This window comes from Melospiza georgiana, chromosome 17 (genome assembly GCF_028018845.1).
Source record: "Melospiza georgiana isolate bMelGeo1 chromosome 17, bMelGeo1.pri, whole genome shotgun sequence".
NCBI classification, from domain to species: domain Eukaryota; kingdom Metazoa; phylum Chordata; class Aves; order Passeriformes; family Passerellidae; genus Melospiza; species Melospiza georgiana.
In genome coordinates, this window is record NC_080446.1 from 9920668 (window position 1) to 9947301 (window position 26634).

The following is a 26634-nucleotide window of genomic DNA, read 5'->3' on the forward strand; positions in this document are numbered from 1 at the left end:
TCTGAGAGCTCTAAAAATGCAAACATCTAATCCTGGATTCGGTCAAAGCAAGACTTTCAGTAACTTGACATGGACAAAAACCCTATAAAACATATTTGACCATTGCCATATTGACTTGCAGAGTTATTTGCACTGGTGGAGGAAATTTCCTCAACATCAAGATCTACCCTGCTTATCCCACCCACCCTATCAATGGGAAAACTCACATTGACTCCAGCACAGCAGAGCTGGGCTGGAGCTGGACACTTCTTAAATTCCACCTCAATAAGTATAACTGGAAAATAACTGCAGATAGGACCTACACATTCCCAAGAGCCTAAATTCTAAAAGAAGACAAAAGCAACAATTGAAATATTAAGCATATTAAAAAGAGAAGCAGAATAAGATGAGAGTGGCAGTGTTAGGGAACAGACTAGAATGCACACAGCTAAAATAATGTTTTACTGGTGCAAACCTCTTTCTAACTAACAGTATCAAAATCATCCAGCTCTAAACGAGCACTGCTTAAAATGCTCCAAAACCCCAAATTCAGCAAAGCCCTCGAAGCTCCCGCTGAACATTTAGCACAACGCACTAATGGCACACAAACTCTAGCTCTGGCAATTTCCTCAGCTGGGGTCACAGTGCCAAACTGTGATGCCTCTGTGCCACTCCTTGCTTGCAGTTGGGATTAGATTGGGTGGATAAAAAAAGAGAGCCATACTGCTTTCCTTAATCTTGTTTTCCTTAAAAGCCGAAGCCACTTCACCTATGTCATGTCTACCTTGTAATTATCCTCTGTCTGTTTTGGGGCTGTGCATTTAAGTGCTTTTTTCTGCTCTTTTGTCGCAACAATCTGCTGCTTGTGATCATTGTTATTTAAGGAGAAAAATTTAAGGAGAAAGGAAAAGGATTTTTTTCTTCTTTTGCTGTGCATTTGGAGATGGAATTTTTTTTTTTTTTTTTAAACACTTCCCACCCTAAAAAGCCTCCCTGAACTCTCGTTTTATGGACACACAAAAAGCATAATTTTCTTTGTGTAACTTGACACATCCCAGCGGCAGCACAGTGCTTGATGATTTGATGAGACAGCGTTGTGGATCACACGCACAATGGCCCCCGAGAAAATTACACCCTCCCAGGCTTCAGTGAGAATCTCTTTGATGACAAAAGAGTTGTTATTATTATGAGTATTATGCAGACAGGTCAAGCTCTTATTAATTTCAGGAGTTGTTCCTTTATCGTTTCTTGACTTTTTTGGGCATTACAAATGCAAAGGTAACTTCCAGTCCATGGAGCAGAGCCTGGATTTAGCAAAACGTTAAAAGCATTTGCTTAACTCTAAACATAAGGAACAACACTTGAATTAATGGGAGCACTCATGTACTGCCCACTAAGGACATGCTTTTACAGTTTTATTAACTCCACTTAATGAAGTTCAAAATATAGATAGAGAGATATATTTGTTAGTCTGCTGAAACAATGCTCTTTCTCTTGCCTGTCAGAGCAGTAGCCTTCATTAACTCAGCACTCTGCAGCCTGGCTAACTAGGGCAGGACTTGCAGTAACTAGTATAGCAAGTTGAATTATTCATTATGAACTTTTTCTTATGGAGGAATGTATCTCCTTGGTTTTTCTACTGAAAGATTTTACATGATCATATAAGATTTTTTTTTTTTGGTGTGTTACTATTTGTTCTTTCTAGATTATTTCTTCAGCAAGGAAATGGTACAAACAAATTATGCACAGTTGGTCATGACATGATCACAGCAGGACTGCTCAAGAGCTCTCCACTGAAACGTGTGACTGGTCACTAAAGTTATATGATTTCTCTATTTATTAGAGTGACTGAACAAAACATGGAACAAAGGCAATTTTAATGCTAAGAATTCCTCTGATTTGTCCTTCAAAAGGAACTTTTTTCTTTTTAAGATTTCCCAACTTACTGAAAATGTTCTTGCTTATCCCCAGTATTTTGCCTGTTTCCACCTCTAATGGCACAGTATTCCTTTGGTCTCAACAGCCCATTCCTAGCAAAAACTTTCTGAGACTCACTGCCAGGCTTAATAAGGCTCCCAGTGGGAAGAAGTTGAGATCAACAGGGGATATCTCTGTGCTTATTATCATGTTGAATCTAAGTGGTGTCATTCCTCAGAATTCATTAGTTTAACAACATTCCCAAAATATACTTGGCAAGTTGTAAATGTATCCTTTCGATTAAATTACTTGAAAGTTATAGATTTTCTTTTCTTTGTGTATACTTTTACTGAAAACTCAGTCGACTTAGAGATTGCTGTGAAAGTTTATTCTTTATTGGAATTAGCACGAGAAGCACTGGGAGTATTTTTAGCAATGTGCTTTTGATTAACGGATCACATTTTGAATGTTGTTAACAGGGGATTTTTAAGTGAAAGATTTCTTCTTGCAGAGGGTCCCACTCTGAAGTTGCTGCATCAGCAGTCCCTGCAGGAGAGCTCTGCAGTGCAGCAGAACAGAGAGGGTGAATATCCATCAGAGATCCCAGAGCAGAGAGCTTTGGCAGAGGAAGCCCAGATGGGGAGAAAAGAGCCCAGGAACCAGCAGCCAGTTCAGCCACTTGTGGAATATGTGACCACAAAAACCCTCAGGTACAAATGTAACAAGAAGTACGGCTGGAAGTGGCTCTTTACCTGCAGAACACCAAATTCCCACCAACCATCCTTCCCAATCTAACACGAGGGAACAAAGCCTGATGCTTGTGGCAGCCACATATTGCAGAGGAGAGGGCAGAGCTCTAACCATGGTCCTTCTGAAACAGAGAACAAACCCCCTTCAGCACCAGGGCACAGCCAACAGGCAGCCAGGGAGAAGGAGAAATTCTGCATTCCAGGTGAGGAGGGAAATTCTACAGGCCAGATCTTGGAGAAGCTGAAAGGCCTCAGCACTGGATGGTGCTTTCTCCTATTAAAAAAAAAAAAAAAAAAAACAAAAAACAGTCATAGCACAGAGTCCTCCCTGGAAAGATGAGTTATGACAGAGAAGACAGGGGACACATTTGTTTCCAGCTGTGTCCTGACTGCAGATGTCTCTCAGGAAAGGCATTAGCCTGTCCTGTGGTGCCTGCTAAGCCCACAGCAGCCTGACACCTGCAAGGAGCATCGCAAAGGAGATAACGGTGAGCATTTGGCAACTGAGGATTTGCTTGAGCCAGCATGTCTGCTGTTTGTAATTCATAGGCTTGGCAGAATGGTCTGGGATTTTGCAGTGGTTTTCTCTCAACCCACAAAATAGATCTCGTTTTAAACCAGGCATTTTTCTGATCTGTTTTTAGCTTTGATACTATGGTCAGAAAGGGAAATCCCCAAAGATATTTTTGTGGTTGAGGTACAACATCCTGAGTCTGAGAGAGATATAGAAATATCTTGAATATTCTCTCCCATCATTCAGGGCAAGTCATTTCATTCTGGTTATCTGCACAATCCTGCAAAACAGCACAGATGTTTCATAACAGTAACGCTCACTGAACTCGCACAATCTCCCTCCCAGTCACCTTTCCATTCACAAGCTGAATATTTGTTTTCCTCTCCAGTGCTCTGCCTGGCCAGCAGATTAATCCTGGCCATACAACATGGTGCTTGGTAGAGCAATATAAAATAAACAATTTGCAACAGATCCTGAGCTGTGTTCCGTCAAGCGCAGAAGCGCAGGGGACACGGAGACAGCTCAGGTGGAGAAGGGACTCATCTGTCATCAAGTCACTGGCTGGCAACCTGCTGGTACACCTGCACTGAAGAGATTGGAAGGTCACAAGAAATGGAGAGGCTAATGGGGACAGAAAGCCAGACATGCATGCTTATTTGCTGTCACAGTATGTGGACATGCAATAAGGAAAGGGATAATCCAACAAGTGGGGTCAGGATGCTGAAACACTGCACTTTGCCATCACAGCTACTATCTGAGTGTGAGCAATGTAAAGTGCCACTTGTTTTCTTCCTCTTTCTAGTATAAAACCTGAGATTTTGCAAGCCAAGAAGTGCTGAGTTATTCAAGACATGGAGTTGAATTAAAATATTCAGGAAAGACTAGGTAGGATCTCATGTGAGAATGGAACTAGCCCTCAGGACTTTAGAACTCTAGTTCACCATGACTGTCATTGCATGAAATTTAGTAGACAGCAAAGGACAAAGAGTTATGACAAAGTGACATTTGCAAAGTGAACACATTCACTGCCAGGTGGGGAACTGTGTGAATGAACAAAGATGCCAGAAGATATGTTTTCCTTGCCCTTTAGGAAGTTGTACTGTTCAGCATCTGTGCCAGTTTCCTTAGATAGGCCAATATCTTTTTTTTTCCCCAGAGAAAACAGCCCTTGTCTCATATCTGGCATTTATAAGGGTAGAAATGTTACCCCATAAGGACACTAAAAGGGAAAGTGTTCAGTGATCCCAAACATTCTGACCGAGGGACCAAGCTGATCCCCACCTGTTTGACAGCACCCTCCAGCCATTTGAAACCATCTCATTCTCCAGATCCATGGTGAAAATCAGAGCTGCAGTAGGAGTAGCATGTACAAACAAGGCCAGAGTTAACTGGGCCAGGAATTGTGGAAAGCTGTGGAAAACGAGCAAAAGGAAGCAGACCTTCACTGTAGCACTTGTCATAAAAAAGGCAAAGCAGAAACAGAAGAATAAACACGTGCACAGCAAGCTAGACCAGAGTTGCTCCTCGGATAACTGAGAGCAGTAACTCACCTCTCCAGGGCAAGCACTCACTGTTCACAAGCTCTGCATTTGTACAATTGTGACAGAAGGGACTTTTTGGCTTCAATATTCCTGAACTTTATTCTTCATAGTAATTTTTTTCCCCAAGATTGGAGAAATCTGCCTGGGAAATTCTGAGACAAACACTAGCTGCTGTTAGTCTATCATTTATTGAATGATACCAAATGCCACTAAATTAAAAGACTGCTCCCTTTACAGCTCCATTTCAAGTGTAATACTTTTGCTACCTCGCAAGCCAAGCTGACAAAGTCGCTTTGCTTTCTTAAGACGCAAAAGGACATTTTGAAGTAAACCCCACTAAAACAAACTTGGTCATATTTCATTAAAATTGGCAAGGGCAGGAATTTTCATGCTTTGAAGCTCTTTGGAGAGCAACAACCAAAGAACTTCACAAAGCAACTTCTCCAGCACTTCCTCATCTGAGCAGTCCTGCTGGACTCTTGGAAGTCTCTGCCTCTCCTTTCATGAGCAAGGTTGACTTCATCAAGAACTAATGACCAAGCCCTGGGAGACGCTGAATTCCTGCAGCCCAACATTTCTGTGAGATCTCATTATGGCTTTCAACAGCCCTGAGACAAAGGGAATGCCCCATTACACAGCTGGATAAACTGACTCATCGGGCTTTTAACACCACTTGCCCAAATACTTGAAGCATTGGCTGCATCTCACACACCTCACCCAGGCAATTAGTGTCCTCATGGTGAGCAGGTCTGGGGGAATTACTGAGAGGAGGAAGATGTGGCACTGAATAAATGACTGTGCACACTCTACACCGTGACTGGACTGCAGATTAGATCTACTTAAACTAACTTGAAAATGAGCTGATGGAGATATTAGCAACGGGTTGGCAGGTTGAGACTGCTGGGCTGAGCTGTGGGGGCCAGCTGAAACGCCTGGATCTGCTGGTGGAAGAAGGGAGAAGGGATGCCTCCCTCCCCTCCCTCCTCTAACCACCAAACACTCTGCTGCCCGCTACAAATTAGTTTATAACTGAGGAAGAGCTCCCACATCAGATGCAGCCTGATAGCACAGGGAAGGTGGGAGCAGACAGAACCTGGAAGGACCTGTTCCCCAGTCAGAGATTGTCTTGAGATTTGCAGTGGGGCAGGGCTCCTCCCAAAACTCCACAGCCCTTTGCCAGGAGCCAGGAGGAGGCAAACCTGCTTCCACCAGCAGATCCAGGCATTTGAGGCAGGGGACAAAGGCATCTCCTCCATGCTGTGCTCACAATGGACATTTCCAGCTTCCCTGCATCTCCCAGCACGCACCTCAGCCTCTCTTAGCAGCCCTCTGGAAAACCCAAAGTATGTGGTGAAAGCCTGCGTAAATCTGGTTAATTTAATTACTTCTGGGAGATGCTATCTGTGCCTGTGGAGCCACATCAGTGAGCCTGATGTCAGCCCCTCCTGCGGCACACGCAGGTTGGGGCAGGAGGAGGTGCAGGGCTGCAGCCAGCAGGGCTGGAGGCTGCAGGAGGGATGCATGGCAATGCACAGCTTCTGCCATCTGCCAGGGGGCAGGAACCACGTAGGAAACTTGGATTTCAAGGCACAGACCTGGACGTTTCTGTCTCATGCAAAGCTTTGGGGTGGGGTGGATTGGGAACGTGCTGTGGCTCTCCTTTAGCACAGTTTGCAAAATAATTCCATTGCCTGCCTCCAAAAGCTCCTGGTCGCTCCCAGCACAGCAAAGAAGCTCAAAGACCAACAAGACATGATGCTTACTCAGGCCTCAGGAAACCTTGGGCATGAGTCCAGACTGAGCTGGGTCTTTGTTCACCTGCACAGGTGTACTGCACCCTGCTGAAAGCAGCCGTGCCTTCCCCATTTCTGGGTGCTGTGTCATCTCAGGAGCCAGGTCAGGCACTCTGCTCCCTCCCAGCCACCTCTGCCACCTCTCCTATCACACAGCCTCTGCCATGCCTGGTAGATAACTCTTCTCTTTCCTTCTGTTCCCGTACAACCACTTCACTCCAAAAATCCCTCCTTATCCCCCATGCTGAGGAAATGAATTCTCACTATTTCAGCAGGAGTTATGTACCAAGGGTATCTGCAGGACTGAGAGTATGTCTGAGCTCCAGGGGCTAGTGCATAAAGAACAAGAATTTCCTATGGAGTCTTAAACCAAATCATATTTCATTCAAAGCAGCTAATTTGCTTCATATAATTCAAGTTCTGGAGCAGCCCTTGTAAATGGAAGTGATACCCTCCTGATATTCTCAGCAGAAGCATTTTCTTCTTATTTCTTTCTACATGCAAAGATTTTCTGGCACCCATAGAAAGGTTAAATCTAGCCTGAAAGCATATGCCTTTCCTCTTTGAGTTTGATTAACTATGGCTGAAATGATACAGTGAACTGGAAGCTCTGATGACTGGAGTGGTATCAGACAGACAGACAAGCAGGGGGAGAAATGAGTCTTTTTAAGTTTTTGAAGTAGTTCTGAATGAGGGCTAAATTGCACCAAATAATGTGCTTAAATAAACTGCTAGCAAAGGAAACAGCTGTCAGAATATTATACTTCTGTGGATCCAAGTATATACCCTACAGTTATGGAACAGAAAATTGCCAAATGAAGATTTAAAGTGACAAGATCTGTGTGTGGCAGCAAGAGCAGGTAAAACACAGGAGTCATTTAAGCTGCTTCAAATTTAACTGTCCTGTGTACTGAGTATTGAAATTTTGTAGTAACTGCCTTGTGAGTTTTCCTCTCCATGATTTGTTAACACAGCAAGTTTCAGACCACATCTAATGGTTTAAAACAACACTTTTAAACAGTGTTTCTTGCTCTAATAAACACTGTCCTGGATTTACTAGAAGAATAGGAACTGTTTTAAAAAACACCTGAAAGGAACAAGCATGAAAATAAATATATTATTTTCTAAGCCTCTCTCTCTGTTCCTTCTCTGCACACAGCTTTTTGACTCAGATGCCCTACTGACTATGAGTATGTAGGAAAGCTGGACCCACAATCTGAGTGACTCTTTTGCAGATGTTCTTGTGCCAATGGCTTGATGTAACAGACTCTTGAGCACTCAGGACCTTCAAGTGGGCAGCAATTGTCTCCAAACATTTCTCATCAGGGCTGCCCTGTGTGCACACAGCCAGAGACCTCTCACACGTCTCTGGATAGATCACGGGCAGGTGGGTCTCTGCTGTTTCCTTTGCACATCACCTCTGCAGCTTCGAAATCACTTTGCAAGCAAGACTGGGGCACAAACCCTTTGCAGGACAGCTTTTCATCCTCACCCCCTGCCTTGGGAAGCTTCCCAGCACAGGCAGGAATAAACACTGAGGGCGCAATCCTGGCATCTGCAGGTTACAACTGTTTTGGCCCTGGTATGGAAGATGAAAAGGGCTTGACCCTTTGGAGTTTCAGAGTCCAATCAATTCAAGCATCTCCCCAAAGAGCTTGAGGAGGGGGAGCTGAGTCCCTGAGTGCTCCGCTGGGCTCACAGGGTCCCTCAGTGGGGTGGTGCAAGCCAGATGGAACTCTGACCCCCAGTTTAATCACAGCAGCCTCCCAGTGCTCCCTCCCTCTCTCACACAACTCTGAACAACACTCTCTAATTCAAAATCGCCAAAAAAATGCAAATAGAACAGTGGAAAACCTTTAGAGGAGTTTAAATGTGTTCCTAAACATTTTCAGGGTGAGGGCTGTGACTCTTTGGCTACAGACACGCAAGTGCTGAGCATCAGCTCTGTTTGCACCGGGCTTGGCCTGAGAGGGTGAAAAAAGGGTTCAGGTTTTTAATAAGCTAAGAACATGAGGCAGCCTGCCCAGTCAGGCTATGAGATGAAACATTCAATCTGATCCATCCCTATGGTATCGTGGAGGCTGTATTTTTGGAAACTTCACTTTTTTACATTTCTATTTTCTCATGGCTCTGCCTCTGGACCTCATTAATCTCTATAGTACTTCAAGTGAACAATTGCCCTAATTCCATCTGGCTGGAGTACAAAAAAAAAAAAAAAAAAAAAAAAAAAGACATAAAAAAAAAAAAGAAAGAAAAGAAGGTTGCTTTTTTTTCCCTTTCTTCTCTTTCTCTCCTTATTCTGGAATTTCCTGGTGATTCTACTTAACAATGGATATATGAAAAGCTTCCTTCTCAGGAGAGAAAAATAAGGAATGTAACTGAAAGTGCCAGTGGATGTAAATTAGAAATGAAGACAGTGATGGAAAAGGCTCATTTTTATTTTTTTTTTGTGATAGACAGCCAGTCACTCATCCTCTACAGAAGCCAAAGGGCTGCTGCTGGAAGGATACATTGGCCTAAAACTGGATAAACTCTGCAGTCAAAAGTTAAATGGGTTACTCTTAAGAGGGTTCAGAAAATAATGGAGAAGGAAGTACTTTTCTGATATAAACATACTTCTAAAATCACCAAAACAGGGTCTTGACATTCAGCTCATTCAGCTCTTCTGAAATAAAATATGCCATCCTACAGCTCTGAAAAATGGTGTAAAAGCAACACAGGGTACCCAAAGCACTCAGCACCTGAGTTTTCAGCTGGAATCAGCACCTCTGATTTGTCTCATCGAAGCCAATTTTGCCAGGGACTGTTTATGTCCAGAACTGACCTGTGTCAAGGGCCTTTTCAAACATTTGTTTATCAGGTTTGGGGTTTGTTTTTCTGTCATTCAGAAAAGCTCTCCTCATTTATATTTCTCAAATGCACAAACTGCTTCACTATTTCATTCCTGCTCATTTTGGTACCTCAGCACTGGGCGCTTCAGGGCAGCACTTGGCCCTGCAGTGCAGCTGGGAGCTGGTGCCTTTGCCCTGCTGCTGCAGCTGGAAAACTCTTGTTTGTGGAACAAATCATTATCCAAACTCAGCTTTATGTTTTAAGAGAGTTTCAGTTCTGAATGGAGAAGCAAAATGTAGAATTTTTGAGAAAAGATGTTCACAGTAGCAGCTGAATCCTGCACGTACCCAGAGCAGAGGAATTCAGCTTGCAGATACTGTTGCCTGCACACTTGTCCAGCTCCACAGACTTATTAAATGAATCCTGATTTACAGGCAGGTAATTAAGAGCAGATCTGCTGAGCAAGAGAGCAGCATTTCTGCAGCTCCCCTTTGCCAGCTGGCTCAAATGGAGCACAGTGCTGGCACCAGGGCTGAGCCAGCCCTGCCAGCTCCTCCACTCCCACAGCTGCCCTTCTCTTCTCTTCTCTTCTCTTCTCTTCTCTTCTCTTCTCTTCTCTTCTCTTCTCTTCTCTTCTCTTCTCTTCTCTTCTCTTCTCTTCTCTTCTCTTCTCTTCTCTTCTCTTCTCTTCTCTTCTCTTCTCTTCTCTTCTCTTCTCTTCTCTTCTCTTCTCTTCTCTTCTCTTCTCTTCTCTTCTCTTCTCTTCTCTTCTCTTCTCTTCTCTTCTCTTCTCTTCTCTCCTCTCCTCTCCTCTCCTCTCCTCTTCTCTTCTCCTCTCCTCTCCTCTCCTCTCCTCTCCTCTCCTCTCCTCTCCTCTCCTCTCCTCTCCTCTCCTCTCCTCTCCTCTCCTCTCCTCTCCTCTCCTCTCCTCTCCTCTCCTCTCCTCTCCTCTCCTCTCCTCTCCTCTCCTCTCCTCTCCTCTCCTCTCCTCTCCTCTCCTCTCCTCTCCTTCAGGGTCCTCCACCACCTCCTTTCAGCTCAACAACCTTTCTGCCCCTTCTGCCCCAGCTCTGAGCAGGAGGGGTTTCAGGTTCCTTTTTTTTTTTTTTTTTTTTTTTTTTTTTTTTTTTTTTTTTTTTTCTTTTTTTTTTTTGTGAGAAGCATTTGTAAATGTAATAAATCTTAAGATGTGGCTTTGCTGCAGCCCTGACATACAGGATGCTTTCCTAATTCTCTCAAGCCTCCTTTAATCCTGATTAATAACATTAGCATGGCTTATGAGCTGGGGAAGGAGCACAGAATGAATGCAATCTGGTTTGTCAGACAGCTACCTGTTTCACATTCCTATAAATCAAGCAGGAATGGACATCCATGGCCAAAGTGTTTTAAAGTAGGCACCTCTGCCCTGTGGACCACATGTTCCTAAGGCAGTTTTAAATAAGCTGAGTCAGTGCCTGCTTTCCTGAAAGCTCCATTGGAGAGACTAACTAAACCCCTCCTTCCCACAGCACTACTTTAGAGCAATTAAACTTGACCTCAGGTTCAGTAGCCAGTCTCAGCTTAGCTCCTTCTGCAATTCCTAAATGACCAGGAAGGTACCACGTGCAGCTCCCTGCTCCTGTGAAAGCTGTGAGCACTGGCTGCGGTCTGATCAGCTTTCTGGGCAGGGTCTGCTTGTCTGGGAGGCTTTGCAGCCTTTCTTTCTTGAAGAGTGAAAAGTGTGGAAATTATCTGGGAGAGAGGATGTTAAAGTGGTTTTCATGTTCAGGTCCCAGTTTAGGTCTGTGCAGGTTGTAAGCTGTTGCAGCCTGCATTTCCCCTTCAGCAAAGCATTTCAGCACATGCACAATTTTATTCATCTGATTGATATTGCTGCCTGTGGGACTTACAAAGGTGGAGCTCCACAGTGGGGATACAGACAGGAGCTCTATTAAAAAATCTGCTCCAAATATTTGAGCTTAAAGGTGTGAGGGGCAGAAACCCTCTTGCTTTAGATTACAATGCACAACATCAGAGGCTGCATTGAAAATTCCAGGGAAAAAGCAACTATCAGCTCTGGACAGCCTTTAAATCCTTTAGCAATTCACAGCCTGGTTGTGCAGAGCCACATCAGCCAGTGCTTGGGTCTGTGTGTTCATAGTTTTAGTGATTTGGGTTGTGCCATATCCAGGGAGCCAGAAAGTTGCACTGCCAAGCATTCAGCATTTACTGAGTGTTTTGTACAGTTCATCTGCTTCTCTCACTTGCTGGAAATGGTAATCACCTTCTTGTGTCCCACACACTCAAACTCACATCGATAGGAATTTGGAAAATACTGTATTAAATGATTTATTCCATCTTTATCCACTTCCTAATAATGTAATGAATTATTGATGGGCACTAGGAAAAAGTTAAAGAAGTAGAATAGTATTTCAACAGAGGCAGTTATTCAAAAAAGTGAAGTGGAAGGAAAGTGTTTTCCATGCCATCAGATTTTGTACTTTAAAATATTTTCCTACCCAAAACTAGGACAAAAATATAAAAACAACTCTCTTCAAGTACTTTTACTAACAGAAGTCTGCCCTAATGCAGAATCTGGCCAATGAACATGTAAAATCTTCTACTGAAAATGAAAGGCAATTCTGAAAATGCAAAAAATCACTTTGGAACCATATTCAGAATATTTTTATTTAAAAATTCAGGCAGAATGGATGTTTTAGCAATTGAAACAAATCCTTAGGAAACACCTAATATTAAAAAATATAAACTCAAATTCAAGGTTGATTTTAATGAATCAGCCTCTCCTGTGCCAAGTATGATGAGACTTCATTCCTGACTCCACTTCCAAGGGCCACTGTGAAAAGATAAGAAAGGGTCCAAGAAGCCAAACTGCACCTCTTCTTGGGGAAGGAAACCAAGAAAAAAATGTTTAACAATTGCCACACAGATTATTAAGGCTCTGCTGATATTAGCACTTGGGTAAAGATGGGACCAGACCTTCCTTGTAACAACTTGTTAAACCCCAAGAAAAGCAGCAAAGACTGTGGTGGAGTTGTAACATTTGTGCTCTTGATGCTTCAGAAACAGAGCAAAAAAATAAAGCACCTGCCCCCAAATAAAAACACCTGTACAGAGGATGACTTAACAGAAAAAAAAACCCCAAAACCTCCACAGAGGAGGACTCTAAAAATATGCTCAATTATCTGCAACACAATGACAGCAGTTGATTCAATTTGAGCATTATGGTTTTATTATTTCTCTCTCTGTCAGTGGGATGTGTACTGTGAACAACAATCTCTGTGGTTTTTTTTACAAAGTAGGAAATTCACAATGGGAAAGAAGAAAGGTAACAAAACCCTGAAGATGTCTTCTTCCTCCCTTTTAGAGGACTGGTAATGAGAAGGAAACTGGTTATAGTCAGAGCTGCCAGGCTATCAGATGGAATGAGATTTGAAGGGGAAAAAAATTAATGGCATGCTAAATATGTTGTTGAAATGCACTGGGAATAGCTTCACGTTAAGAGGAAAACAGCTTAAAATCATGTAAAACGGAGGTCAGGCGTGAGAAGGAATGTGTCTGAAGAGAATTGTGTGCATGCTAAAAGCTGCCCACGGATTCTAAATACACACATTGAGAACTGCACAATAAACTGGTCAAACAAGGTTTTCAGAGGGACAAGTATCTAAATCCACAGTTATTTTGGGATACACTGCATACTTTTTGCTTATCACAATCTTGCATTCAGTGACAAAAGCAAATATGAGGATGTGGGCCACTACAATTTTTTGCAAAAAAAGGAAGAATGTGATAAGAGTCTTGAATTGCTCTGTTAAAAATGTTGAATACTTTTATCAATTTCAATTATAGTGACCAATTTCCTTTTATCTCTGCTCTCTGAGGGAATAAACTTTGCACAGTCATGCTTTGGGCATATACAAAAGCACACCAAAATTTTGAAATCATTGGCTAATTTTAACTGTGTTTGGCAGAGGAATGCTTCTCAAAGTTATGAAGGTCCTAAAGGCTTTCAGAGGAAAGGGAAAGGCTGCAGGGTGCCCTGATACCTTAGTGCTGAAATATTATGGGACCTCAACGTGGAGGCATGAACACACAAAATTAAATCAACTTTTCGAAGTTCATGAAATTACTTGCTTGAACACTACAGTAAATTATAATAACAAGAAAAAAAAAATCACAATTAAACCACCGAAGTTGGAAGCCTCCTTTTTAACCAAGTCACCATCATAATTTCAAAGATTGATTTATAGTAATTGATCTGTGGGATGCCAACAGAGGTTACTGCAGGGATGGCATCACAGCACAATTATCTTACAAGGGAGACTTGGAAAATCAGCCTTTAAACACCCAGTCCTTGAAAGAACAAATTCACCTCCAGCTGAAATCCCCTGTAAGTTTCTGAATGGTGCAGGCTCTCACTGCATAGTGAATCAAACAGTGAAGGACATTCAGGGAAGTGCCACTGAAGGAGTGATCCAGGGGAAGAGGAATCTCACTTGCACCTCCATGAATGTGTGTTCAGGGGTTGAGGCAAAGACCAAGCAGTAGAGATCATTTGTAGGTGTAAATTTCAATTAGCTGGAGAAAGAGCCTCACTGGTGCTGCTCCAGGAGAAACTTCTGTCACCACAGGAACTGGGAAGTGGCACTGGAACCCAGCAGCTGCAAGAAAAAGGCATTTTGAAATCACAGCCTCTGAGAATTTGACTTCTAGGAACAGGGAGATAAAAAACAGCTGATGAGAGGAGCGGGAATGGCATTTGAGTTCTAAGTTACAGGAAAGAAATCTGATGTAAAAGTTTGTTTTGCGTGAATTTGATCCCAGTGTCATTAGAATCCAAAGGCTGTAAGACCACTAGATGATTCTAGAGAATATTCTAATGGCCTTCCACCTGAGGCAAGAAAATGAAAAATATTTCAGGCATTTCCACAAAAAGTTCCAGAGTGGCATTATCAAAAAAAAAAAAAAAAAAAAAAGACTTTCCATATTAAATAAAAAGCCTTCATCTATAGTATTTCTTATTTACTCAGCAGGTTTAAAGGGTGGAGTGGAGCATGAAGAAATTTTTATTTAAGAAAAGATTTTTTAGAAAAGAAGCTTCTGTGCAGCCTGAAGTTTTCCCAAATCAAAAATCTACTTCCCTTAATCTAAAGGGTTAATGTGCTGGTCTCTACACAGTGCTGTAAAATATCTTGGCCAGTTGGAGTGCTTGCTACAAAGTCCATAGTCTCAGACAAGCCTGCTCTCTTTAAATTGTATTTACATGGATTTTCTTTCTGGTTTTCTATTTGTTACACTGTGTTAAATAAATCTGGCTTTATTCAAGATAATTTGGATTTATTGATTATTACTGGGGACAATTACTCTGAGTGATGTCCCAGGGGAAGAAAATGAACCTCTGGCGAGGGGCACGGTGGTTAAGGAACTGTCACACTGGGTTAAAGGCACAGGAGCTCTCTCATAGAGAAATAAAAGGATATTCTGGCAGTGCTCACTGCACAGACCATCTAACTGGGGACTAAAATATACACCATGCACTCAACAGCTCAGAAGGGATTTTTCATTCTGATATCACTGCATGAGAGGGCGTCTGGAGTCACCCCTGTGTCCGGCCTTCTCTGTGTTCAAATCCCCCGTTGAGGCCCAGCCACTGGGGCCCCAGGTGCTAAATGCCAAAAATTGAATCAACTTAAGAATTTTTAGCTAAATACACATCTAGGTGATGTCTTCATACCCACTAGATATCTAACAGGATGGAAAAATACCAGTTCTTTTGCAGCTTTTTCTTTATATGACATACCGCCTCGTATAGAAAAGACAAAGAGGATTAAAGAGAAGAATATCTTAATATTGTTTGAACTTAATATTGTTTAAAATTCTTTAAAAGCAATGATAAAATTCCCTTTGACACAAAGACAGTAACCTTGTTACAAAAGCAAACAACAAAGCCACATAGTCCAAGTCCTCTGGAGTCTCAGTTCTTGATTTAAACTGTTCATTCAGTTGCTGTTTTTTTCTATTTGCATTAAAATCCTTGCAGGTAGAGATATGGTTTTCAGCATCTGTGTCATTGCTGCACTGTGCAGCCTCAGGTCTGTGCAGACAACGTTCCTGGGAGCAGAGAGGAACACAGGGATATTTCAGTGGGATAAATGCAACCTCCCAGTGATATTTCCCAGCTCCCTGTGAATGTGATGTGCTGGACTCCCAGGCACAAACTGGATGGTGCTGCTATACACTTCTCAGAGATTTTATCCTTTTTTTTATTTATTTAATTACTGGAAGAAAAAAATAGTGGGAAGAGAAATGATTCTGAGAGAGGCAGTGTCCCTTTTCTAGAGCTTGATGGACAGAAAGAGATGCTGCTATTCAGGAAATTGAGATGGGGATAAGAGGGGATTTCCATTCATCTTTGATCAGCCCATTATAAAACTTGCACTTGCTCAAGTCCTGCAAGCAAATAGGAGATCCAAAATGGAATCAGACAAACCGGCATGTGCTGACACATCTCTGCACTAGGGTGGCTGCTCAGAGAGGGGAGAGAATAAATGGGGGTGGGAGTAGAGAGTGTTTATTTTATCATTTTCTTTCTCTAGGGTTGAATATTTGTGCCTGTCCCTGCTCATCTGCCTCTAGCAGAGTCAGTGGACAAGGAGAGACATCATGAAGATTTACAGCTGCTTGAAGGGGAAAAGGAATCAGGGCAAAGGCAGAGAAGCCCTTGCTGTTCACACACTCCTGGGGACTATTTTTTTCCTCTTTGTTTTGATTCTTTACTTAAGAGTTCATCAATGTTTAAATACAGAGAGAGCCCTTTCTCATAGGAAAACAGCGGCCCTGAAGAAAAAGAGGAAAAAAGCACTTTTATTTCAGATGTTATCTCCAAGCAGTGTATAAGATTTACACTGAGTCACTGGCTGGATTGCTGAAAGTGCCTCATTTAGCCCGTGCTCAAAGCCATGTAGGCTTCAGCTCAGCTTTAGCATGTCCTTGTCTCTCAAGGCAAGGACACTCAGCAATGCAGACCTAAAAACGAATGAAAATTAGGTAAAACCTTTGTGATTTGTTCACTTTCTTCCATGAATTTTGGTAGCCACTAAGATCACACACACCCTTCTAATCTTAGGACATCAGGAAAGCTCATTGTTCATTGAAGAAACAGCAGAGCTTTATTAAGCACTTACTTATCTACTTTTATTTATTTTGTTACTTATTCCCAACCAGCTATTTATCTCAGTTAGTTACATTATAGTCACTTTCCTAGCATCAAAATGTCTCATAGTCTTTAAAGTATTTATCCTGACTTCCTTATCATTAATACATTGTTTTTCTCATGCAAATAAAGTACTTTTCTGCCCTTGATAAGATGAGGGACTTGAGGCCATGATTTGAATATCCACCTGTAGGTGAGTGGCCCGGGTTTGCCTACAATGATGTGAAAATATTGCTTTATTTCATTTCCACCTTGCTGCAAATCTCCACTTGGCAAGGCAGACTGACAAAGCAGGACACTACTACCTCTAATTCCAATTGAAAGAAAAATTCCATGTAACCAGCCATTTTCATGTTTAATTTTCATTTTCATCCTTCACAGGAGGACTTTATATAACAGGTAAATAAATATCTCTGATTTTCTCCACTTAATAAGCAAGTTAAGAAGCCTCTAACAAAGGTGAAAACAGAACAGACTCTAAACCTTGTCTTTCACCTTGCACCTTGTTCACTTCATTGTGTTTTCCACATCAATACACAGGTATATCTGTATATTGTGTGGTTTTCTTCCTGGTTTTATCTTAGGAAATCCTCAAAACAAATTTTATCATTCTTTATTCAGCATTCAGGAAGAGGTATTTAACTTAACAGGAAAAGGAGCAAATTGAGGATGAAAATGGGGGAAATATGAATCAAAAACACAGGGAGTGGCTGTTTTCTTGGAAAGTTTGTCACAGTTGTTCTGGGTTTCAAACAGAGGCCCAGGAAATGGAGATCATGCAGAGATGGCAAAAGATGTTGGCAGTGCTCTGACATGGCAAAACCCAGGACAAGGCAGAGACACACTCATGGCACAGCAAAATCTCTCTTAAGCAATAAAGCAGAACAGTAAATTTTCAACATTTCTACTTCTTCCCCCAGGCAAAGGAAACAATCTTCATTATATTGAAGAGTAAATAGAGGCAATCTCGAGGAGACCTTTTACAGAAGCATCAGCAAAGTGTTGTGTAAAGCAGGGCTGGATTCTGCACTTTTGGGACCAGGGAGAAGGCTCAGTTCAGTAAGAGGGAAAGCAGCGATATCTTTATCTGAGCTCTGCTGTTCCTGGGCTGCAGGGGAAGTGTTATTTCTCCTTCACCAAATCATTCTGAGATCTTACATAGGGCATCCTCAACTATGCCCCAGCAGAGAGCAGGTTAAGTGCAAGGCAGATATGGACCTGCTGGAGTGAATCCAGAGACCATGGAGATGTTCTGAGGCCTGGAGCCTGTCTGCTCTGAGGAAGGGCTGAGGGAAATCTGAAAATCTTTCCACTACCACTGTATTCCCCACATTCTCTTGGACTATATGTAGAAACACAGACCATTAACAGAATACCATGTGTCAGAAGAGACCCAGCGGTCTCAGAATTCTAATAAAGGGCCTAATGAAGAACAAAGAGATGCTGTAAATGCAGAAATGCCATCCCTGAGTTATGAAGTCCCTGCAGTACAGCCTGCCTGGCTTTCAGCTCCTGGTGTCCAGCAGCAGTGACACAGCCCAGCACTCAGTGTGGGGTTTCCTTACCCTGCTATTTATTGCAGGAGAGCACAGACACGAGGAGATATTCCCACCAGAGACCAGCCTTCCACAGTGCCTGCCTGTGCACATCCAGCAATGAGCTGAGCCTCATCCCTGGTATTTTATTTCAAGTGTCTTTTCTGTAGCTCCTTCCTCTGTAGGTTAATGAAGACTTAAGCACTCAGTCTCAGCAGCACTGATGTAAAACGGCTGCTTATTGCCTGTTCCATCTCACTGACTTTTATTGTGATACTTAAACCAAAATGGTGAACTATTACACTTCATAGCCTGAAAATAAAAGCAGAATGTTAAAAAGTAGAGGCTATAACCTCTGATCCAGTCAAAATTGCTCTAAACATCTAAGGCTCATAATCTTAACACAACTCAGCTCCATGGGGACAGGGAAAGGCATGGATTATCATCCACAGCGTAGCAGGGACTTTTTTTGTAATGCTACAACTTTTATTCTTGCCATGCTCAAAGATAACAGGAGAAATCTTGATATAGGGTGTGAAACAGCTCAGCTCCTCTGACTCCAGTGGAGCTAATCCAGTTTACACCAGTGGGAATTTAGCCCATTTGCTAAAAGGCTTGAATAATCAGCAGCAAATAGGAGATAATGGTTCTCCTTTTCTTTGGACCAAGTTAAGAAGCCACTGAGGTGATGGCAGCCAATTTTCCCTGTTTCCAAAGGCCCAACTCTTCTGCAAATCATTACAAGTACAAACACTGCATTTCCAATTCTGCACTTTACAGGAGCCACTTGGGCAGTACAAAATCCATTTTTAGAGCCAGGAGGTCCTGGGGTCAGATCCACAGTGGCTTGGGCACAGGAATCAAATAGGAGAAGGGAGATGGTTGGCTCTCAGTCACATTTTCAACTTCCTGATCCTGGGGAAAGCCAGAGGCCAGTTGAAACTGGCTCAGCTTTAGAGGAGGGAAGGGACTGCTTTTTGCTGTAACCTCACTCCTTACACACACACAAGTACATTCTGTTAATTGTGAAATAACATTGTTGTTAAGAGCCTACCTTAGATATATCCAAGGTGGATTTAAGTCCCATATTCCAACACACTTCCCACCCAGGCAGTGGAAAAGCATTGATGAACCAAAAACATCCTAGGTGGACACTTTTAGTAACACAAATTTACCAAGTGATTACACATTTCTTATGGAGAAATGTTACACATTTCTTATGTCACCCAGCAGGTAAATGTGACACTACCCAGAATTTCTGGTATTACACAGAGTGAAAATTCAACATGTTTAAATTGCAAATAATAGTTTGAGGGATTCCTGCTTTGGCTCAAAGGATGTAAAACTGGTGTACTCTGAGAAAAGGAGCCTGTTCATGTGGAACCTGTAAACACTTCAGAGCTAGTCCTGCTGCTTTTGGTTTCCTCCCTGGTGAATCTGGGCAGGTTGCTGAAAGCCCATACCTTTGAGGGAATTAGAAAAGAGAAAAGGCTCTGAAAACAATCTGCAAAATTAGATATGACAGCTATTCAGGATGTCCTGGTATCCTAAAACAAATTTACTAAAACAGGGAGGCATTTGGGATTGGAGCAAATTCCCAAGGACCTCTCCTAGCCCATGGACCCTGGAATGACAGCAGAGAATACTGGCCCCCATAGAGAACCTCTTTGCAAGCAGCCCTGGATTAATGGGACACTGGGAATTTATCCAGCACAAAGTAAAATAACAGAGATAAGATTTTTTAAGTGACTCATTGTTTGGAGAATCTTTTGGGGTACACAAGTCGAGACATCTCAATCTGTTAAGGAACATAGGAGGGACCTGACTTTCAAGAAGAAACAGATTTAAGGATAACAGATTTACATATCAGGTTCTTTAAAGCTGCCTCAAGGTAGGAAATAAAAATAAAATTACTCAAAATAGGTACTACCAAGGCAAACTACAGTCTATATCTGCTACTGAAAAATCTTTTTTAAGATCAGCAGAATCCAAAGCAATTCACTCCTGTCCATAGAAGATCCGAGGAAGTTCTTGCTAGAGGAAGCTGAAGGTGCAGAGGGCTTGAAAGTGGTCAAGGAGGGGTTGGAAAACCTCTTGGACAAAAAAAACCAAAACAAGCAGACCTTGAGGTTTCTTCGAAATACATGATCAACAATTAAAAAGAAAAGAGAAAAAATATAATAAAGAAATGAAACTCTTTACTGTAGATAAAGATAACTTCTTTAGCTAAAGAAACACCTGAGTCTCAGATCCTGAGAGAGTTCTGTGGGGAAGTATCTCCATATGTCTGATCAGTTCTCCCATGCTGCCTTAAACTCCTGCCATCCATCCACTTTCAAGGAGAGGATATGGGGCTAAGCAAGCCTCGTCTTAATCAGTGGAGGTGTTTTCCTATCCTGTCTGAATACCTTTATGGAGGTAAGGATTTATAGAGCTCCTGATAACTGTGAAGGTGGCACTGCTCTGCACCTGATGATTTCTTTCTAGACTTTACAATGATCACAGGTTTTTTCTGCTTTAAAAACAAGCAAGATTTTAAGGGACTTAGTCCAGCAACTTGGCTCCTCAAATGGAGGGAAAAAAAAAAAAAAGAAAAAGGCTTTGGAAATACCTAAAAATAGATGCCATTAAGGAAATAAAGCAGTTTGATATAACACAGTAGCAGCTTTACCTCTGTGAAACAGCAAAGCCAACATAGATCTAAGCAATGCATCATAGCTCTGTAGCTCCCATTCCCAGGAACTGATCCCCCCCAAATCTCCACAGCATCCCCAGGGGACAGCAGAGCACTGCTATGTCCTTTTTCAGAGCCAGGGGAGCGAAGCACAAGCAGAATAAGCCATTTACCCAAGGTCCCACAGGAAGCCTGCAGTGCACTGCAGCATTAAAACTGAGACTCCTTATTCCTGGACAAACACTGGTGCCCCGAGGCCAGCAGGGCTCCCAGCAGCAGAGCCCAGCTCAGCCCTGGCTGAATTGCTTGGCTTCCCCCTCCTCGGAGGCATCCCCGGCTGTGCCGAGCGCATCGTGACCCGCTGCCTCTCCAGCCACGGCTCCAAGCCAAGGGAATTCAGTTCCCCTCTTGAAATCCACTCTCTCTCTCATGATAATGAGCACTTTAATCCATCAGGAAAATGTAGAGCTTCTTGGCGCCGCTTTTTATTCCTGATCTGTGTTTTCTCTCTCTCTCTTTTAGGTTAATTTATCTGATTACATGCAATGCGCTGCGGCCGTGTTAAGGTACCAGTCGAGTTTCCACTTGGAGGCTTGGAGGAAAGATTACCATTAAAACGTGACTTCCATCCACTCAGCTGAAATTACTATTGATTGCCAAAGAAAAATATTTGTGCTGTGAAGCTGGGAGCTATGATGTTGAACCGTATTAACATAATGTTAGCATAGCTACGGGTGTTTAGTGGCACGCAATCAGATTTGAAATGAACGTTGATTATAGATTGAGATTAATGTTCACATATTCATAGGAACACAATGAAAAGAGCAATTTCCTTTCTACTACAGATCAATGGTTTCCCCATTCAATTATACAGCTGTAATAATTGCATTATGCGGAAATATTTCTTAATGGCTTATTTCATTCTTTCTGTTTGCCTGTGTGTGAGTGTGTGTGTGTGTGAGACAGACAGAAAGCTCTTGTGGACTTGTACTCATGCATGCATGTGTGAAATCTTTTGTTGGTGGCACTTGCCAAAGCCTGCATCCAATGCAAAATACTTTAATTACTAGTGCAAATGCATAATCTTTGGCTGAGCTAATAATCTCTTGGCATTTTCCCACTATTCTCTTTATTCCCCAACAGAGCCCTCAGATTCCTGTGCTTGTTTAAGGTTTAACAGCTGGATGCCCCTGCACAGCAGAGGTGATCTGTGTGTGGCTCTGAACCCCCCAGGGTTGCCCCAAATAACACCATCACAGCCAGAGCCACCTTGCTGGGCCCCTGCTGCTGGTTTAGCTCTGATTGAAGGTGGAGTTTTGGGAGCACTGCAGTCTGGGACAGCTGAAATTCCTTTTTTTCTTAGTACTGTCCATCCACTCACAGCAGAAGCAAAAGAGTAGCTAAGCAAAATAATTTCCTATGGGCTTCCAGCTTTGTTCTTATCACTCAGGGATTTGGATTAAAATTAAAAATGAGGCCTTTAATAGTGAATGCACATGTGCAGAAACAGGAAACAACTACTAGAGATTCTATTTTATCTTACAGTCATGCAAGACAGGATACCTTCTGAAGGGAAATCTGGTAGTGAGTGGAAACTAACCTCAAAAGCACCTAAGGGATGAGGGTAGAAGAACCTTCTCTTTCTCTTTTAGTGCAATGCTGCTTGAGGGGGCTCTTTTCTCATTTTCATCAGAAATAAAAGTTCCCATTTATTCTCTCTCTTAGATAAAGCATATTAGCTCAGCTGTACTACCCTTCTAGGAAGGAACCACCTTTACTTTCCTAGTTTGGTGAGTCAGCAGCCTGGAGGAGAAGAACACATCTTACAGAACAGATGAACCTTCCTGGAGGGGTTCATGCGGTGGTGTGAAAGAAGAAGTTTTGCACAGGAAAAAGCCACATCCCTCAGAGAAAATCTGTAAAAAAAGAAAAGAATAATATCAGGAGCTGATGGAGCAGCTTACAGTCCATTGGCTGAGCTTTAGGGCATGTCCTGTCGTTGAACCTTTTGGCTGAGTTGAAAACATCCCTGCAGAGATATTTGCTGGACAGCAGTACTGCCTGCAAGGCATGTGCACAAGCACATTCTCCAAGCCACCTCTCAAGAGAAGCCTGCAACATTTCCAAGCTCTGTACCAGACACATCACCACATTGCTGGCAATGGTCAAAACTATAGGACAATAAAAAATTCCCAAGGCACACTTGAGCAATGCATTTCAAAGGTTGTTCAACTTGGGGCTGAGGGTGTTCTGGTTGTACACCACTTCTGCTGACTCTGCTCTTGGCAAAACCAGGAGTTTTGAGAAGTTGTACCAGTTGTCATGTGAGAGCTGCACCATGTATTTAAACTGTCTTGACTTCCCCAGGAGAGTTCATTATTTCTCTATGGAAAACAAGTTTCCAACAACACAGTATAAAGCTATTCCTCAGAATGGTATGACTTCTTATATTTACATTACTTACATTGCAAAGTCATTGAGATAAAGAGTCAATTTTTGCAGGGTTGTTTTTTTCCTTTTTATTTTCTCCCCAGAGCAGAAAAAAAGGCATCCACATCTTGGTGTATCCTACATTTCACTCCACATTGTAGGAGAGCAACACAAACTGTGGGCAGGATTCAAAGACAGATGTCAAACCAGTTTTAGCTGCTTTTGAAGAAAACTCCACCTCAACTTGATATGTGGAAGGAATTACTAGGCAGGGCTTATAAGAACTGCAGAGTCACTATTCCCCTTGTGATGCTGAGTCATCAGAGGGTAACAGAGAGCAAGAATGAGGCAACATGAGCCACTCATTCAGAGTTTAACTTCCCCCCTTTTCCCCCTTTTTTCAAAGTTTCACATCTCTGTTCACTTGCCTCAGTTATTCAGAAGTCACATGGAGGGACAGGCATGTTTCAGATCTCACGTGTGTTTTTGCTTCCCAGACAGCAGAGTTTCCAAAAACGTGGTACATTTGAAGCATCTTACCTGGAGGAGAAATGGATGGAAGCAATCATTGCTTTTATTAAACTAAGTATGTGGGCTTTTGGGAAGTGGGATAAGAGGAGTTAAAATAATGGAGAATGTGGAGAAAACAAAATAAGTTTGATAAATCCCACTGAAGAGAACACAAAATTCAAAGGCTATAGTGTTTAAGATTTTGAAATCTTAGCAGTTTCCAGCGTGTATTTCTGAGACATGTAGGGCAACTTTGTTTTCAGAAAAGAGGTTTTAGTTTTCCAACTTTTTATTTAATAGAATAGCAAATTGTTAAGTCTGTTCTGAAGGACTGGTTTATTTTTTTGTGCTTCAGTCTCTCCTGGCTGAAACTCATTTGAAAAATAGCAAATACTTATGTTTGTCTGCTGCTGTGCCATGCCATGAGTGTTCAAGGCAGACATTCTTCAGCATTCCTTAAGAAGAAAATAAATATGTAAATTATTAGGTCACAAAGGCAGCAAAAGCTAAAAAGAGCCTAATATGTCTTTACAAATAAATTACTGAAGGGAATCACAATGCAGACAATTAACAGAGTAGAGAAAAGTTGATTATTTAAAAATTTAAAGATCTGTCCCAGACTTTCCTTGGGAGGTCCCTGGGTCCCTTCAGAAACCTGCAGAGGGTTTCATCTCACCTGACTCCAGAGAGCTCCAGTGTGGGCAGTGGTGTGATCCACTCATCCATGATTCATTTATGGCTGAGTCAATGAAGAGAAGTAGGGATTTGTAAATCATGATTAATGACCACTTTTTGTCAAGCACATCAAGACAAATGTATTGTTCCTCAGAACTGTTAACTGTTCACCGTAGTCTGTAGGAGAACTTGCACAGCTGACTCATGTGGAGGTGTTTAGACATTTCTACTTTATGTATATCTGCAGTGAAAGTTTGGAAAAAGTGGATCTCAACTTTTCCTAAATAACACAAAAAATAGAAAAGTTTGGGTATTTGTATCAGCACAGGTGACAGGAACATTTTTTTTCTTATCAAAAAATACCTGAAAGTTTAGAATTATAACAAGTTAGTAGCTAATTAGCATCTCTTTCTTCTCTTCAGCAAAAAATAAGGAAGCAGAATCTGCTAGAGGCTTGTTCAAACACAGGATAATCTGAAATCACGTCTTACAAGGTGGGAAACATAAAGAAATGCTTTATTCACCAGCTTATTTTCTACAGATTTTCTGAGCAGCCTGTAATTCAGCCTAACACTTTACCTTGTAAATGTAGAAGCACATGGCATGACCTTCTACTCCTAATGGCCTTCAAGAAGCTGAAGTTGGATTACTTGGGGTCATGGGTAGCAACTAAGAAGTCATAGGTCAAATTCAAAACCATATTACATCTCTAGAAAAAATAACCTTTCCAATAACTTCTGGCATGACCTCTAGCTCTGGTGAGTCTGTGAGGGGCTCTTGTCCTCCATTCACACATTCATGTATTCAAAATCTCCTCCTCAAATACGAAGAAAAAGTTCTTTCACCTTAACTGCTATGGTAGAATGCTTCTTTTTTTTCCTTTCCTTAAGGATAATTGTGATTTTAGAAAGACTATTTATATCAAATACTCTGCCAGGAAAGCTGATTTTAATCATATGCATGAGTTCCACCAGTGCTGCTCCACAGAGTCCAATGGAAATATCATACGAGATCAAATAAGTAGATTTCCCCCTTTTGGGGACAGATACACTTTTAAGAGAGGCATTGATATCCAATAGGTGCCTTAATTTATGACATGTGTAATTTTGTGCATGACTACTGCAGATGCCTTTGTAGAGGAGTGAAAATCCATGTTTTAATATTCTGTGCTCACAGGCTTTGTTCATTGTTAGATTCTGGCTTGTGCTGGCACACAAGTGTTCATGACTGCTCAGAGCAGCATCACCACAGTGAAAATTAATATTCAGTTATCAGTGAGGGAGGCAGAAGAGCCAAAAGGTCTGGAGATACATTAGAACCCAATTTGTGTCTATCCATTTATTTACCCTGAAGCAAATGTCTCAGCAAACTAGAACTGCCTTCCCTGGGACAACATCCTCAAACAAACAATGGTACAGTTTCTCTCTGCCCTGTGGAACAGTCCTTTCAGAAAATAACATGATTTTGTTGTTCTCTACAGCACCACAAGCAGAGCTTGGCCAATGCCAACTGCATTTATATTTACAAAAGTAACAAAAAGAATGTCCAAAATGAAAGTGGACAGAGCTTGAATAAAAGTACTTAAAAATAAGTCTTTATATTGTCTAACAGTGTTACAGAGGCAATATAGTTTGTCATGTCTCTGAAACTCCAATATGTTTCCAGAGCAGTAATATGATATCAGATATTAATATTTTAATAGTAGTTCAAAGAACAACTAAAAAAACTACCAGTGTTCATAGATGTTACCTGTCAGAAAAGAATTCATTTTACAACTTGAGATTCTCCTAGCTGAAGCTGGGAAGCTGGTGGGAGAATTGTAATTCTGAGTTGTGAATAATACTTTGCATGTCTTTAGGAGACCACCAAGCAAAACTTGTGAATCAGTGTCTTGTGAAAGTTGAATTATTTTCAAAAGGATTATAAACACAGCACGTTTGAGGAAGTAAATCTCTATTGGCATCAAAGGCAAAGAATGTTTTGTTTGAGAGGGAGAAATATGTAATTGTCTAATTTTTGGGTTTTTTTGAGGTACATCTAAAAATGGTGCTAGGAGCTGCATCTGCTGAGGAGGCTTGACATCCAGGGGAATTTGTCTTCTGTACTCCTGGCTGGAGCTGAATTTCATCTTTCAGGTTCATTGCTAAAGCATGTTGAAACATTTGTCTCTCCCATGGGTTAACAGAAGTCTATAAATTTGAGAACTTGGTGTATGTCACACTGGATTCATTACTGAACCTCTGTTAACTAGAATGCCTTGTGTAAGGGACATCCA